The sequence below is a fragment of the Danio rerio genome, chromosome 4, assembly GCF_049306965.1.
Source record: "Danio rerio strain Tuebingen ecotype United States chromosome 4, GRCz12tu, whole genome shotgun sequence".
Lineage (NCBI taxonomy): Eukaryota > Metazoa > Chordata > Actinopteri > Cypriniformes > Danionidae > Danio > Danio rerio.
The window spans coordinates 31303569-31317817 of record NC_133179.1 but is presented as its reverse complement, the minus strand read 5'-3'; the positions used below and the strand labels follow the sequence as shown (position 1 = coordinate 31317817).

General features: G+C 38.4%; 1 non-coding gene across 1 annotated transcript; it reads right to left on the bottom strand.

Annotated features, from left to right (window-relative positions):
- Positions 1-12589: 12589 nt before the first annotated feature.
- Positions 12590-12670, bottom strand: dre-mir-430b-10 (microRNA 430b-10). The gene has a single exon (NR_034261.1). It is a non-coding gene; the product is annotated as a microRNA 430b-10 (primary transcript).
- Between the last annotated feature and the right edge of the window lie 1579 nt (positions 12671-14249).

Sequence of the window (14249 nt, the reverse complement as noted above, 5' to 3'; positions counted from 1 at the left end):
TTATTAAAACTACCCCAAAGAGAAGCACTTATGAACAAAGGACAAATCAATGCTCCTGTTTGAAGTGATCTTAATGTGCTTTAGATTGAAATTTAATAAGCAAGGCATGCAGATGCCACTCTGAATTCCAAAAGACAACATTCTCTTGTAGCACAGGTCACTTGAAACTACCCCAACAAATAGCACTTACCAATTACAGCATCCAAGTCAGTGCCTTTGTGAGGGTACCGATAGTGACAATAGTAGCAGATTAAAACCTTGTCCGTTCATAGTCTTTAGCAGCAAGAGAAATCATTGGCAGGCAGTGCCACACGCATCTTGTTGTCTGCTGTTAGAAAGAGCAGATATGAGACATGTACTTTGCCAGGACCCATTATAAGGGTGCACTTGCCTTATGGTTTTGCCACAGTCGTTAACACTCAGCCTTTCTTGAACGCTAATCAAGTTTTGATTGCTGGCTGAAAGTCTTCAGAACAACTCTGCATTGTTGAAAGTGATGGGATTTTTCACACATTTGAATTGACTTGATGCAAATGCATCTAGGCTTTATGTGTCCTGCAGCAGGAAGGAATTAGGAGACCATTTGACAAGCTATACCAATTCCAGGTGCAAAACCAGTAAACAACGGGAGCACTCTCATGCAAACTCACACCCTCTAGTGTTTACTGTGTGTATGCTGCTGTTTGGATGCAAGTGGTAGAAGTGCATGATGGACAAAACCATAATATAAAAATAAAAACAGGGACAACACTGGCCAAATGAGAAACAGTTATTCTAAAACAGAATTACGATTGCCTCTCTTTCCAAACATTACTAGGTTGCAATTAAAAATTGAATAGAATAGGACTACAAAAAGAACAGAATCTTGGTGGGCAGAGGTGACTAAGTCAGCAAACATCTACCCCAACTTGATAGCACTTTCTACTTTGCTTAAAAGAAAGATGCTAAAGTTAGAGTTGATGTCAACTGGTTTCTATCAATTAAAAATGAGGCAGATGCAAAGGAGTTTCCCCATGTTACTCCAACGTGTTGGAATATCAAGACGAGAAGATGTAAAATTAGCAAAAAACAAAAAGGTAATAGTAAGCAATGCAATTCCATACAAAATGGGTTCAGTCTTGCTTGTTGTTCTTGTCCTTATTAAAACTACCCCAAAGAGAAGCACTTATGAACAAAGGACAAATCAATGCTCCTGTTTGAAGTGATCTTAATGTGTTTTAGATGCAGATGTCACTGTAAATTCCAAAAGACAACACTCTCTTGTAGCACATGTCACTTGAAACTACCCCAACAAATAGCACTTACCAAATACAGCATCAAAGTCAGTGCTTTTGTGAGGGTACCGATAGAGACAATGGTGGCAGACTAAATTCTTGTCTGTTTAAAGTCTTCACCAACAAAGGAAAATCCAGGATTTAAAATTGGACAGAAGAGGAGTACAAATGGAACAGAATCATGGTGGACAGAGGTGACTTAGTCAGCAAACATCTACCCCAACTTGATAGCACTTTCTGCTCTGCTTAAAAGAAAGATGCTAAAGTTAGAGTTGATGTCAACTGGTTTTCTATCACAAGGGCAAAGAAATTAAAAATGAGGAAGATGCAAAGGAGTGTCCCCATGTTACTCCAACTTGTTGGAATATCAAGACGAGAAGATGTAAAATTAGCACAGAACAAAAAGGTAATAGTAAACAATGCAATTCCATACAAAATGGGTTCAGTCTTGCTTGTTGTACGTGTCCTTATTAAAACTACCCCAAAGAGAAGCACTTATGAACAAAGGACAAATCAATGCTCCTGTTTGAAGTGATCTTAATGTGCTTTAGATTGAAATTTAATAAGCAAGGCATGCAGATGCCACTCTGAATTCCAAAAGACAACATTCTCTTGTAGCACAGGTCACTTGAAACTACCCCAACAAATAGCACTTACCAATTACAGCATCCAAGTCAGTGCCTTTGTGAGGGTACCGATAGTGACAATAGTAGCAGATTAAAACCTTGTCCGTTCATGGTCTTTAGCAGCAAGAGAAATCATTGGCAGGCAGTGCCACACGCATCTTGTTGTCTGCTGTTAGAAAGAGCAGATATGAGACATGTATTTTGCCAGGACCCATTATAAGGGTGCACTTGCCTTATGGTTTTGCCACAGTCGTTAACACTCAGCCTTTCTTGAACGCTAATCAAGTTTTGATTGCTGGCTGAAAGTCTTCAGAACAACTCTGCATTGTTGAAAGTGATGGGATTTTTCACACATTTGAATTGACTTGATGCAAATGCATCTAGGCCTTATGTGTCCTGCAGCAGGAAGGAATTAGGAGACCATTTGACAAGCTATACCAATTCCAGGTGCAAAAGCAGTAAACAACGGGAGCACTCTCATGCAAACTTACACCCTCTAGTGTTTACAGTGTGTATGCTGCTGTTTGGATGCAAGTGGTAGAAGTGCATGATGGACAAAACCATAATATAAAAATAAAAACAGGGACAACACTGGCCAAATGAGAAACAGTTATTCTAAAACAAAATTACGATTGCTTCTCTTTCCACACATTACTAGGTTGCAATTAAAAACTGAATAGAATAGGACTACAAAAAGAACAGAATCTTGGTGGGCAGAGGTGACTAAGTCAGCAAACATCTACCCCAACTTGATAGCACTTTCTACTTTGCTTAAAAGAAAGATGCTAAAGTTAGAGTTGATGTCAACTGCTTTTCTATCAATTAAAAATGAGGCAGATGCAAAGGAGTGTCCCCATGTTACTCCAACTTGTTGGAATATCAAGATGAGAAGATGTAAAATTGGCAAAGAACAAAAAGGTAATAGTAAACAATGCAATTCCTTACAAAATGGGTTCAGTCTTGCTTGTTGTTCTTGTCCTTATTAAAACTACCCCAAAGAGAAGCACTTATGAACAAAGGACAAATCAATGCTCCTGTTTGAAGTGATCTTAATGTGTTTTAGATGCAGATGTCACTGTAAATTCCAAAAGACAACACTCTCTTGTAGCACAGGTCACTTGAAACTACCCCAACAAATAGCACTTACCAAATACAGCATCAAAGTCAGTGCTTTTGTGAGGGTACCGATAGAGACAATGGTGGCAGACTAAAATCTTGTCAGTTTAAAGTCTTCACCAGCAAAGGAAAATCCAGGATTTAAAATTGGATAGAAGAGGAGTACAAATGGAACAGAATCATGGTGGACAGAGGTGACTTAGTCAGCAAACATCTACCCCAACTTGATAGCACTTTCTACTTTGCTTAAAAGAAAGATGCTAAAGTTAGAGTTGACCTCAACTGGTTTTCTATCACAAGGGCAAAGAAATTAAAAATGAGGCAGATGCAAAGGAGTGTCCCCATGTTACTCCAACTTGTTGGAATATCAAGACGAGAAGATGTAAAATTAGCAAAGAACAAAAAGGTAATAGTAAACAATGCAATTCCATACAAAATGGGTTCAGTCTTGCTTGTTGTTCTTGTCCTTATTAAAACTACCCCAAAGAGAAGCACTTATGAACAAAGGACAAATCAATGCTCCTGTTTGAAGTGATCTTAATGTGTTTTAGATGCAGATGTCACTGTAAATTCCAAAAGACAACACTCTCTTGTAGCACAGGTCACTTGAAACTACCCCAACAAATAGCACTTACCAAATACAGCATCAAAGTCAGTGCTTTTGTGAGGGTACTGATAGAGACAATGGTGGCAGACTAAAATCTTGTCAGTTTAAAGTCTTCACCAGCAAAGGAAAATCCAGGATTTAAAATTGGATAGAAGAGGAGTACAAATGGAACAGAATCATGGTGGACAGAGGTGACTTAGTCAGCAAACATCTACCCCAACTTGATAGCACTTTCTACTTTGCTTAAAAGAAAGATGCTAAAGTTAGAGTTGACCTCAACTGGTTTTCTATCACAAGGGCAAAGAAATTAAAAATGAGGCAGATGCAAAGGAGTGTCCCCATGTTACTCCAACTTGTTGGAATATCAAGACGAGAAGATGTAAAATTAGCAAAGAACAAAAAGGTAATAGTAAACAATGCAATTCCATACAAAATGGGTTCAGTCTTGCTTGTTGTTCTTGTCCTTATTAAAACTACCCCAAAGAGAAGCACTTATGAACAAAGGACAAATCAATGCTCCTGTTTGAAGTGATCTTAATGTGTTTTAGATGCAGATGTCACTGTAAATTCCAAAAGACAACACTCTCTTGTAGCACAGGTCACTTGAAACTACCCCAACAAATAGCACTTACCAAATACAGCATCAAAGTCAGTGCTTTTGTGAGGGTACTGATAGAGACAATGGTGGCAGACTAAAATCTTGTCAGTTTAAAGTCTTCACCAGCAAAGGAAAATCCAGGATTTAAAATTGGATAGAAGAGGAGTACAAATGGAACAGAATCATGGTGGACAGAGGTGACTTAGTCAGCAAACATCTACCCCAACTTGATAGCACTTTCTACTTTGCTTAAAAGAAAGATGCTAAAGTTAGAGTTGACCTCAACTGGTTTCTATCAATTAAAAATGAGGCAGATGCAAAGGAGTTTCCCCATGTTACTCCAACGTGTTGGAATATCAAGACGAGAAGATGTAAAATTAGCAAAAAACAAAAAGGTAATAGTAAGCAATGCAATTCCATACAAAATGGGTTCAGTCTTGCTTGTTGTTCTTGTCCTTATTAAAACTACCCCAAAGAGAAGCACTTATGAACAAAGGACAAATCAATGCTCCTGTTTGAAGTGATCTTAATGTGTTTTAGATGCAGATGTCACTGTAAATTCCAAAAGACAACACTCTCTTGTAGCACATGTCACTTGAAACTACCCCAACAAATAGCACTTACCAAATACAGCATCAAAGTCAGTGCTTTTGTGAGGGTACCGATAGAGACAATGGTGGCAGACTAAATTCTTGTCTGTTTAAAGTCTTCACCAACAAAGGAAAATCGAGGATTTGAAATTGGATAGAAGAGGAGTACAAATGGAACAGAATCATGGTGGACAGAGGTGACTTAGTCAGCAAACATCTACCCCAACTTGATAGCACTTTCTGCTCTGCTTAAAAGAAAGATGCTAAAGTTAGAGTTGATGTCAACTGGTTTTCTATCACAAGGGCAAAGAAATTAAAAATGAGGAAGATGCAAAGGAGTGTCCCCATGTTACTCCAACTTGTTGGAATATCAAGACGAGAAGATGTAAAATTAGCAAAGAACAAAAAGGTAATAGTAAACAATGCAATTCCATACAAAATGGGTTCAGTCTTGCTTGTTGTTCTTGTCCTTATTAAAACTACCCCAAAGAGAAGCACTTATGAACAAAGGACAAATCAATGCTCCTGTTTGAAGTGATCTTAATGTGCTTTAGATTGAAATTTAATAAGCAAGGCATGCAGATGCCACTCTGAATTCCAAAAGACAACATTCTCTTGTAGTACAGGTCACTTGAAACTACCCCAACAAATAGCACTTACCAATTACAGCATCCAAGTCAGTGCCTTTGTGAGGGTACCGATAGTGACAATAGTAGCAGATTAAAACCTTGTCCGTTCATAGTCTTTAGCAGCAAGAGAAATCATTGGCAGGCAGTGCCACACGCATCTTGTTGTCTGCTGTTAGAAAGAGCAGATATGAGACATGTATTTTGCCAGGACCCATTATAAGGGTGCACTTGCCTTATGGTTTTGCCACAGTCGTTAACACTCAGCCTTTCTTGAACGCTAATCAAGTTTTGATTGCTGGCTGAAAGTCTTCAGAACTCTGCATTGTTGAAAGTGATGGGATTTTTCACACATTTGAATTGACTTGATGCAAATGCATCTAGGCCTTATGTGTCCTGCAGCAGGAAGGAATTAGGAGACCATTTGACAAGCTATACCAATTCCAGGTGCAAAAGCAGTAAACAACGGGAGCACTCTCATGCAAACTTACACCCTCTAGTGTTTACAGTGTGTATGCTGCTGTTTGGATGCAAGTGGTAGAAGTGCATGATGGACAAAACCATAATATAAAAATAAAAACAGGGACAACACTGGCCAAATGAGAAACAGTTATTCTAAAACAGAATTACGATTGCTTCTCATTCCACACATTACTAGGTTGCAATTAAAAACTGAATAGAATAGGACTACAAAAAGAACAGAATCTTGGTGGGCAGAGGTGACTAAGTCAGCAAACATCTACCCCAACTTGATAGCACTTTCTACTTTGCTTAAAAGAAAGATGCTAAAGTTAGAGTTGACCTCAACTGGTTTCTATCAATTAAAAATGAGGCAGATGCAAAGGAGTGTCCCCATGTTACTCCAACTTGTTGGAATATCAAGACGAGAAGATGTAAAATTAGCAAAGAACAAAAAGGTAATAGTAAACAATGCAATTCCATACAAAATGGGTTCAGTCTTGCTTGTTGTTCTTGTCCTTATTAAAACTACCCCAAAGAGAAGCACTTATGAACAAAGGACAAATCAATGCTCCTGTTTGAAGTGATCTTAATGTGTTTTAGATGCAGATGTCACTGTAAATTCCAAAAGACAACACTCTCTTGTAGCACATGTCACTTGAAACTACCCCAACAAATAGCACTTACCAAATACAGCATCAAAGTCAGTGCTTTTGTGAGGGTACCGATAGAGACAATGGTGGCAGACTAAAATCTTGTCTGTTTAAAGTCTTCACCAACAAAGGAAAATCCAGGATTTAAAATTGGATAGAAGAGGAGTACAAATGGAACAGAATCTTGGTGGGCAGAGGTGACTAAGTCAGCAAACATCTACCCCAACTTGATAGCACTTTCTACTTTGCTTAAAAGAAAGATGCTAAAGTTAGAGTTGACCTCAACTGGTTTCTATCAATTAAAAATGAGGCAGATGCAAAGGAGTGTCCCCATGTTACTCCAACTTGTTGGAATATCAAGACGAGAAGATGTAAAATTAGCAAAGAACAAAAAGGTAATAGTAAACAATGCAATTCCATACAAAATGGGTTCAGTCTTGCTTGTTGTTCTTGTCCTTATTAAAACTACCCCAAAGAGAAGCACTTATGAACAAAGGACAAATCAATGCTCCTGTTTGAAGTGATCTTAATGTGCTTTAGATTGAAATTTAATAAGCAAGGCATGCAGATGCCACTCTGAATTCCAAAAGACAACACTCTCTTGTAGCACAGGTCACTTGAAACTACGCCAACAAATAGCACTTACCAAATACAGCATCAAAGTCAGTGCTTTTGTGAGGGTACCGATAGAGACAATGGTGGCAGACTAAAATCTTGTCTGTTTAAAGTCTTCACCAACAAAGGAAAATCCAGGATTTAAAATTGGATAGAAGAGGAGTACAAATGGAAAGGAATCTTGGTGGGCAGAGGTGACTTAGTCAGCAAACATCTACCCCAACTTGATAGCACTTTCTACTTTGCTTAAAAGAAAGATGCTAAAGTTAGAGTTGATGTCAACTGGTTTTCTATCACAAGGGCAAAGAAATTAAAAATGAGGAAGATGCAAAGGAGTGTCCCCATGTTACTCCAACTTGTTGGAATATCAAGACGAGAAGATGTAAAATTAGCAAAGAACAAAAAGGTAATAGTAAACAATGCAATTCCATACAAAATGGGTTCAGTCTTGCTTGTTGTTCTTGTCCTTATTAAAACTACCCCAAAGAGAAGCACTTATGAACAAAGGACAAATCAATGCTCCTGTTTGAAGTGATCTTAATGTGCTTTAGATTGAAATTCAATAAGCAAGGCATGCAGATGCCACTTTGAATTCCAAAAGACAACATTCTCTTGTAGCACAGGTCACTTGAAACTACCCCAACAAATAGCACTTACCAATTACAGCATCCAAGTCAGTGCCTTTGTGAGGGTACCGATAGTGACAATAGCAGCAGATTAAAACCTTGTCCGTTCATAGTCTTTAGCAGCAAGAGAAATCATTGGCAGGCAGTGCCACACGCATCTTGTTGTCTGCTGTTAGAAAGAGCAGATATGAGACATGTACTTTGCCAGGACCCATTATAAGGGTGCACTTGCCTTATGGTTTTGCCACAGTCGTTAACACTCAGCCTTTCTTGAACGCTAATCAAGTTTTGATTGCTGGCTGAAAGTCTTCAGAACAACTCTGCATTGTTGAAAGTGATGGGATTTTTCACACATTTGAATTGACTTGATGCAAATGCATCTAGGCTTTATGTGTCCTGCAGCAGGAAGGAATTAGGAGACCATTTGACAAGCTATACCAATTCCAGGTGCAAAACCAGTAAACAACGGGAGCACTCTCATGCAAACTCACACCCTCTAGTGTTTACTGTGTGTATGCTGCTGTTTGGATGCAAGTGGTAGAGTGCATGATGGACAAAACCATAATATAAAAATAAAAACAGGGACAACACTGGCCAAATGAGAAACAGTTATTCTAAAACAGAATTACGATTGCCTCTCTTTCCAAACATTACTAGGTTGCAATTAAAAATTGAATAGAATAGGAGTACAAAAAGAACAGAATCTTGGTGGGCAGAGGTGACTAAGTCAGTAAACATCTACCCCAACTTGATAGCACTTTCTACTATGCTTAAAAGAAAGATGCTAAAGTTAGAGTTGACCTCAACTGGTTTCTATCAAATAAAAATGAGGCAGATGCAAAGGAGTTTCCCCATGTTACTCCAACGTAATGGAATATCAAGACGAGAAGATGTAAAATTAGCAAAAAACAAAAAGGTAATAGTAAGCAATGCAATTCCATACAAAATGGGTTCAGTCTTGCTTGTTGTTCTTGTCCTTATTAAAACTAGCCCAAAGAGAAGCACTTATGAACAAAGGACAAATCAATGCTCCTGTTTGAAGTGATCTTAATGTGTTTTAGATGCAGATGTCACTGTAAATTCCAAAAGACAACACTCTCTTGTAGCACATGTCACTTAAAACTACCCCAACAAATAGCACTTACCAAATACAGCATCAAAGTCAGTGCTTTTGTGAGGGTACCGATAGAGACAATGGTGGCAGACTAAATTCTTGTCTGTTTAAAGTCTTCACCAACAAAGGAAAATCCAGGATTTAAAATTGGATAGAAGAGGAGTACAAATGGAACAGAATCTTTGTGGGCAGAGGTGACTAAGTCAGCAAACATCTACCCCAACTTGATAGCACTTTCTACTTTGCTTAAAAGAAAGATGCTAAAGTTAGAGTTGATGTCAACTGCTTTTCTATCACAAGGGCAAAGAAATTAAAAATGAGGAAGATGCAAAGGAGTGTCCCCATGTTACTCCAACTTGTTGGAATATCAAGACGAGAAGATGTAAAATTAGCAAAGAACAAAAAGGTAATAGTAAACAATGCAATTCCTTACAAAATGGGTTCAGTCTTGCTTGTTGTTCTTGTCCTTATTAAAACTACCCCAAAGAGAAGCACTTATGAACAAAGGACAAATCAATGCTCCTGTTTGAAGTGATCTTAATGTGTTTTAGATGCAGATGTCACTGTAAATTCCAAAAGATAACACTCTCTTGTAGCACAGGTCACTTGAAACTACCCCAACAAATAGCACTTACCAAATACAGCATCAAAGTCAGTGCTTTTGTGAGGGTACCGATAGAGACAATGGTGGCAGACTAAAATCTTGTCAGTTTAAAGTCTTCACCAGCAAAGGAAAATCCAGGATTTAAAATTGGATAGAAGAGGAGTACAAATGGAACAGAATCGTGGTGGACAGAGGTGACTTAGTCAGCAAACATCTACCCCAACTTGATAGCACTTTCTACTCTGCTTAAAAGAAAGATGCTAAAGTTAGAGTTGACGTCAACTGGTTTTCTATCACAAGGGCAAAGAAATTAAAAATGAGGCAGATGCAAAGGAGTGTCCCCATGTTACTCCAACTTGTTGGAATATCAAGACGAAAAGATGTAAAATTAGCAAAGAACAAAAAGGTAATAGTAAACAATGCAATTCCATACAAAATGGGTTCAGTCTTGCTTGTTGTACGTGTCCTTATTAAAACTACCCAAAAGAGAAGCACTTATGAACAAAGGACAAATCAATGCTCCTGTTTGAAGTGATCTTAATGTGCTTTAGATTGAAATTTAATAAGCAAGGCATGCAGATGCCACTCTGAATTTCAAAAGACAACATTCTCTTGTAGCACAGGTCACTTGAAACTACCCCAACAAATAGCACTTACCAATTACAGCATCCAAGTCAGTGCCTTTGTGAGGGTACCGATAGTGACAATAGTAGCAGATTAAAACCTTGTCCGTTCATGGTCTTTAGCAGCAAGAGAAATCATTGGCAGGCAGTGACACACGCATCTTGTTGTCTGCTGTTAGAAAGAGCAGATATGAGACATGTATTTTGCCAGGACCCATTATAAGGGTGCACTTGCCTTATGGTTTTGCCACAGTCGTTAACACTCAGCCTTTCTTGAACGCTAATCAAGTTTTGATTGCTGGCTGAAAGTCTTCAGAACAACTCTGCATTGTTGAAAGTGATGGGATTTTTCACACATTTGAATTGACTTGATGCAAATGCATCTAGGCCTTATGTGTCCTGCAGCAGGAAGGAATTAGGAGACCATTTGACAAGCTATACCAATTCCAGGTGCAAAAGCAGTAAACAACGGGAGCACTCTCATGCAAACTTACACCCTCTAGTGTTTACAGTGTGTATGCTGCTGTTTGGATGCAAGTGGTAGAAGTGCATGATGGACAAAACCATAATATAAAAATAAAAACAGGGACAACACTGGCCAAATGAGAAACAGTTATTCTAAAACAGAATTACGATTGCTTCTCTTTCCACACATTACTAGGTTGCAATTAAAAACTGAATAGAATAGGACTACAAAAAGAACAGAATCTTGGTGGGCAGAGGTGACTAAGTCAGCAAACATCTACCCCAACTTGATAGCACTTTCTACTTTGCTTAAAAGAAAGATGCTAAAGTTAGAGTTGACCTCAACTGGTTTCTATCAATTAAAAATGAGGCAGATGCAAAGGAGTGTCCCCATGTTACTCCAACTTGTTGGAATATCAAGACGACAAGATGTAAAATTAGCAAAGAACAAAAAGGTAATAGTAAACAATGCAATTCCATACAAAATGGGTTCAGTCTTGCTTGTTGTTCTTGTCCTTATTAAAACTACCCCAAAGAGAAGCACTTATGAACAAAGGACAAATCAATGCTCCTGTTTGAAGTGATCTTAATGTGCTTTAGATTGAAATTTAATAAGCAAGGCATGCAGATGCCACTCTGAATTCCAAAAGACAACATTCTCTTGTAGCACAGGTCACTTGAAACTACCCCAACAAATAGCACTTACCAATTACAGCATCCAAGTCAGTGCCTTTGTGAGGGTACCGATAGTGACAATAGTAGCAGATTAAAACCTTGTCCGTTCATAGTCTTAAGCAGCAAGAGAAATCATTGGCAAGCAGTGCCACACGCATCTTGTTGTCTGCTGTTAGAAAGAGCAGATATGAGACATGAACTTTGCCAGGACCCATTATAAGGGTGCACTTGCCTTATGGTTTTGCCACAGTCGTTAACACTCAGCCTTTCTTGAACGCTAATCAAGTTTTGATTGCTGGCTGAAAGTCTTCAGAACAACTCTGCATTGTTGAAAGTGATGGGATTTTTCACACATTTGAATTGACTTGATGCAAATGCATCTAGGCTTTATGTGTCCTGCAGCAGGAAGGAATTAGGAGACCATTTGACAAGCTATACCAATTCCAGGTGCAAAACCAGTAAACAACGGGAGCACTCTCATGCAAACTCACACCCTCTAGTGTTTACTGTGTGTATGCTGCTGTTTGGATGCAAGTGGTAGAAGTGCATGATGGATAAAACCATAATATAAAAATAAAAACAGGGACAACACTGGCCAAATGAGAAACAGTTATTCTAAAACAGAATTACGATTGCTTCTCTTTCCAAACATTACTAGGTTGCAATAAAAAGTGAATAGAATAGGAGTACAAAAAGAACAGAATCTTGGTGGGCAGAGGTGACTAAGTCAGCAAACATCTACCCCAACTTGATAGCACTTTCTACTTTGCTTAAAAGAAAGATGCTAAAGTTAGAGTTGACCTCAACTGGTTTCTATCAATTAAAAATGAGGCAGATGCAAAGGAGTGTCCCCATGTTACTCCAACTTGTTGGAATATCAAGACGAGAAGATGTAAAATTAGCAAAGAACAAAAAGGTAATAGTAAACAATGCAATTCCATACAAAATGGGTTCAGTCTTGCTTGTTGTTCTTGTCCTTATTAAAACTACCCCAAAGAGAAGCACTTATGAACAAAGGACAAATCAATGCTCCTGTTTGAAGTGATCTTAATGTGTTTTAGATGCAGATGTCACTGTAAATTCCAAAAGACAACACTCTCTTGTAGCACATGTCACTTGAAACTACCCCAACAAATAGCACTTACCAAATACAGCATCAAAGTCAGTGCTTTTGTGAGGGTACCGATAGAGACAATGGTGGCAGACTAAATTCTTGTCTGTTTAAAGTCTTCACCAACAAAGGAAAATCCAGGATTTAAAATTGGATAGAAGAGGAGTACAAATGGAAAGGAATCTTGGTGGGCAGAGGTGACTTAGTCAGCAAACATCTACCCCAACTTGATAGCACTTTCTACTTTGCTTAAAAGAAAGATGCTAAAGTTAGAGTTGATGTCAACTGGTTTTCTATCACAAGGGCAAAGAAATTAAAAATGAGGAAGATGCAAAGGAGTGTCCCCATGTTACTCCAACTTGTTGGAATATCAAGACGAGAAGATGTAAAATTAGCAAAGAACAAAAAGGTAATAGTAAACAATGCAATTCCATACAAAATGGGTTCAGTCTTGCTTGTTGTTCTTGTCCTTATTAAAACTACCCCAAAGAGAAGCACTTATGAACAAAGGACAAATCAATGCTCCTGTTTGAAGTGATCTTAATGTGCTTTAGATTGAAATTCAATAAGCAAGGCATGCAGATGCCACTCTGAATTCCAAAAGACAACATTCTCTTGTAGCACAGGTCACTTGAAACTACCCCAACAAATAGCACTTACCAATTACAGCATCCAAGTCAGTGCCTTTGTGAGGGTACCGATAGTGACAATAGCAGCAGATTAAAACCTTGTCCGTTCATAGTCTTTAGCAGCAAGAGAAATCATTGGCAGGCAGTGCCACACGCATCTTGTTGTCTGCTGTTAGAAAGAGCAGATATGAGACATGTACTTTGCCAGGACCCATTATAAGGGTGCACTTGCCTTATGGTTTTGCCACAGTCGTTAACACTCAGCCTTTCTTGAACGCTAATCAAGTTTTGATTGCTGGCTGAAAGTCTTCAGAACAACTCTGCATTGTTGAAAGTGATGGGATTTTTCACACATTTGAATTGACTTGATGCAAATGCATCTAGGCTTTATGTGTCCTGCAGCAGGAAGGAATTAGGAGACCATTTGACAAGCTATACCAATTCCAGGTGCAAAACCAGTAAACAACGGGAGCACTCTCATGCAAACTCACACCCTCTAGTGTTTACTGTGTGTATGCTGCTGTTTGGATGCAAGTGGTAGAGTGCATGATGGACAAAACCATAATATAAAAATAAAAACAGGGACAACACTGGCCAAATGAGAAACAGTTATTCTAAAACAGAATTACGATTGCCTCTCTTTCCAAACATTACTAGGTTGCAATTAAAAATTGAATAGAATAGGAGTACAAAAAGAACAGAATCTTGGTGGGCAGAGGTGACTAAGTCAGTAAACATCTACCCCAACTTGATAGCACTTTCTACTATGCTTAAAAGAAAGATGCTAAAGTTAGAGTTGACCTCAACTGGTTTCTATCAAATAAAAATGAGGCAGATGCAAAGGAGTTTCCCCATGTTACTCCAACGTAATGGAATATCAAGACGAGAAGATGTAAAATTAGCAAAAAACAAAAAGGTAATAGTAAGCAATGCAATTCCATACAAAATGGGTTCAGTCTTGCTTGTTGTTCTTGTCCTTATTAAAACTAGCCCAAAGAGAAGCACTTATGAACAAAGGACAAATCAATGCTCCTGTTTGAAGTGATCTTAATGTGTTTTAGATGCAGATGTCACTGTAAATTCCAAAAGACAACACTCTCTTGTAGCACATGTCACTTAAAACTACCCCAACAAATAGCACTTACCAAATACAGCATCAAAGTCAGTGCTTTTGTGAGGGTACCGATAGAGACAATGGTGGCAGACTAAATTCTTGTCTGTTTAAAGTCTTCACCAAC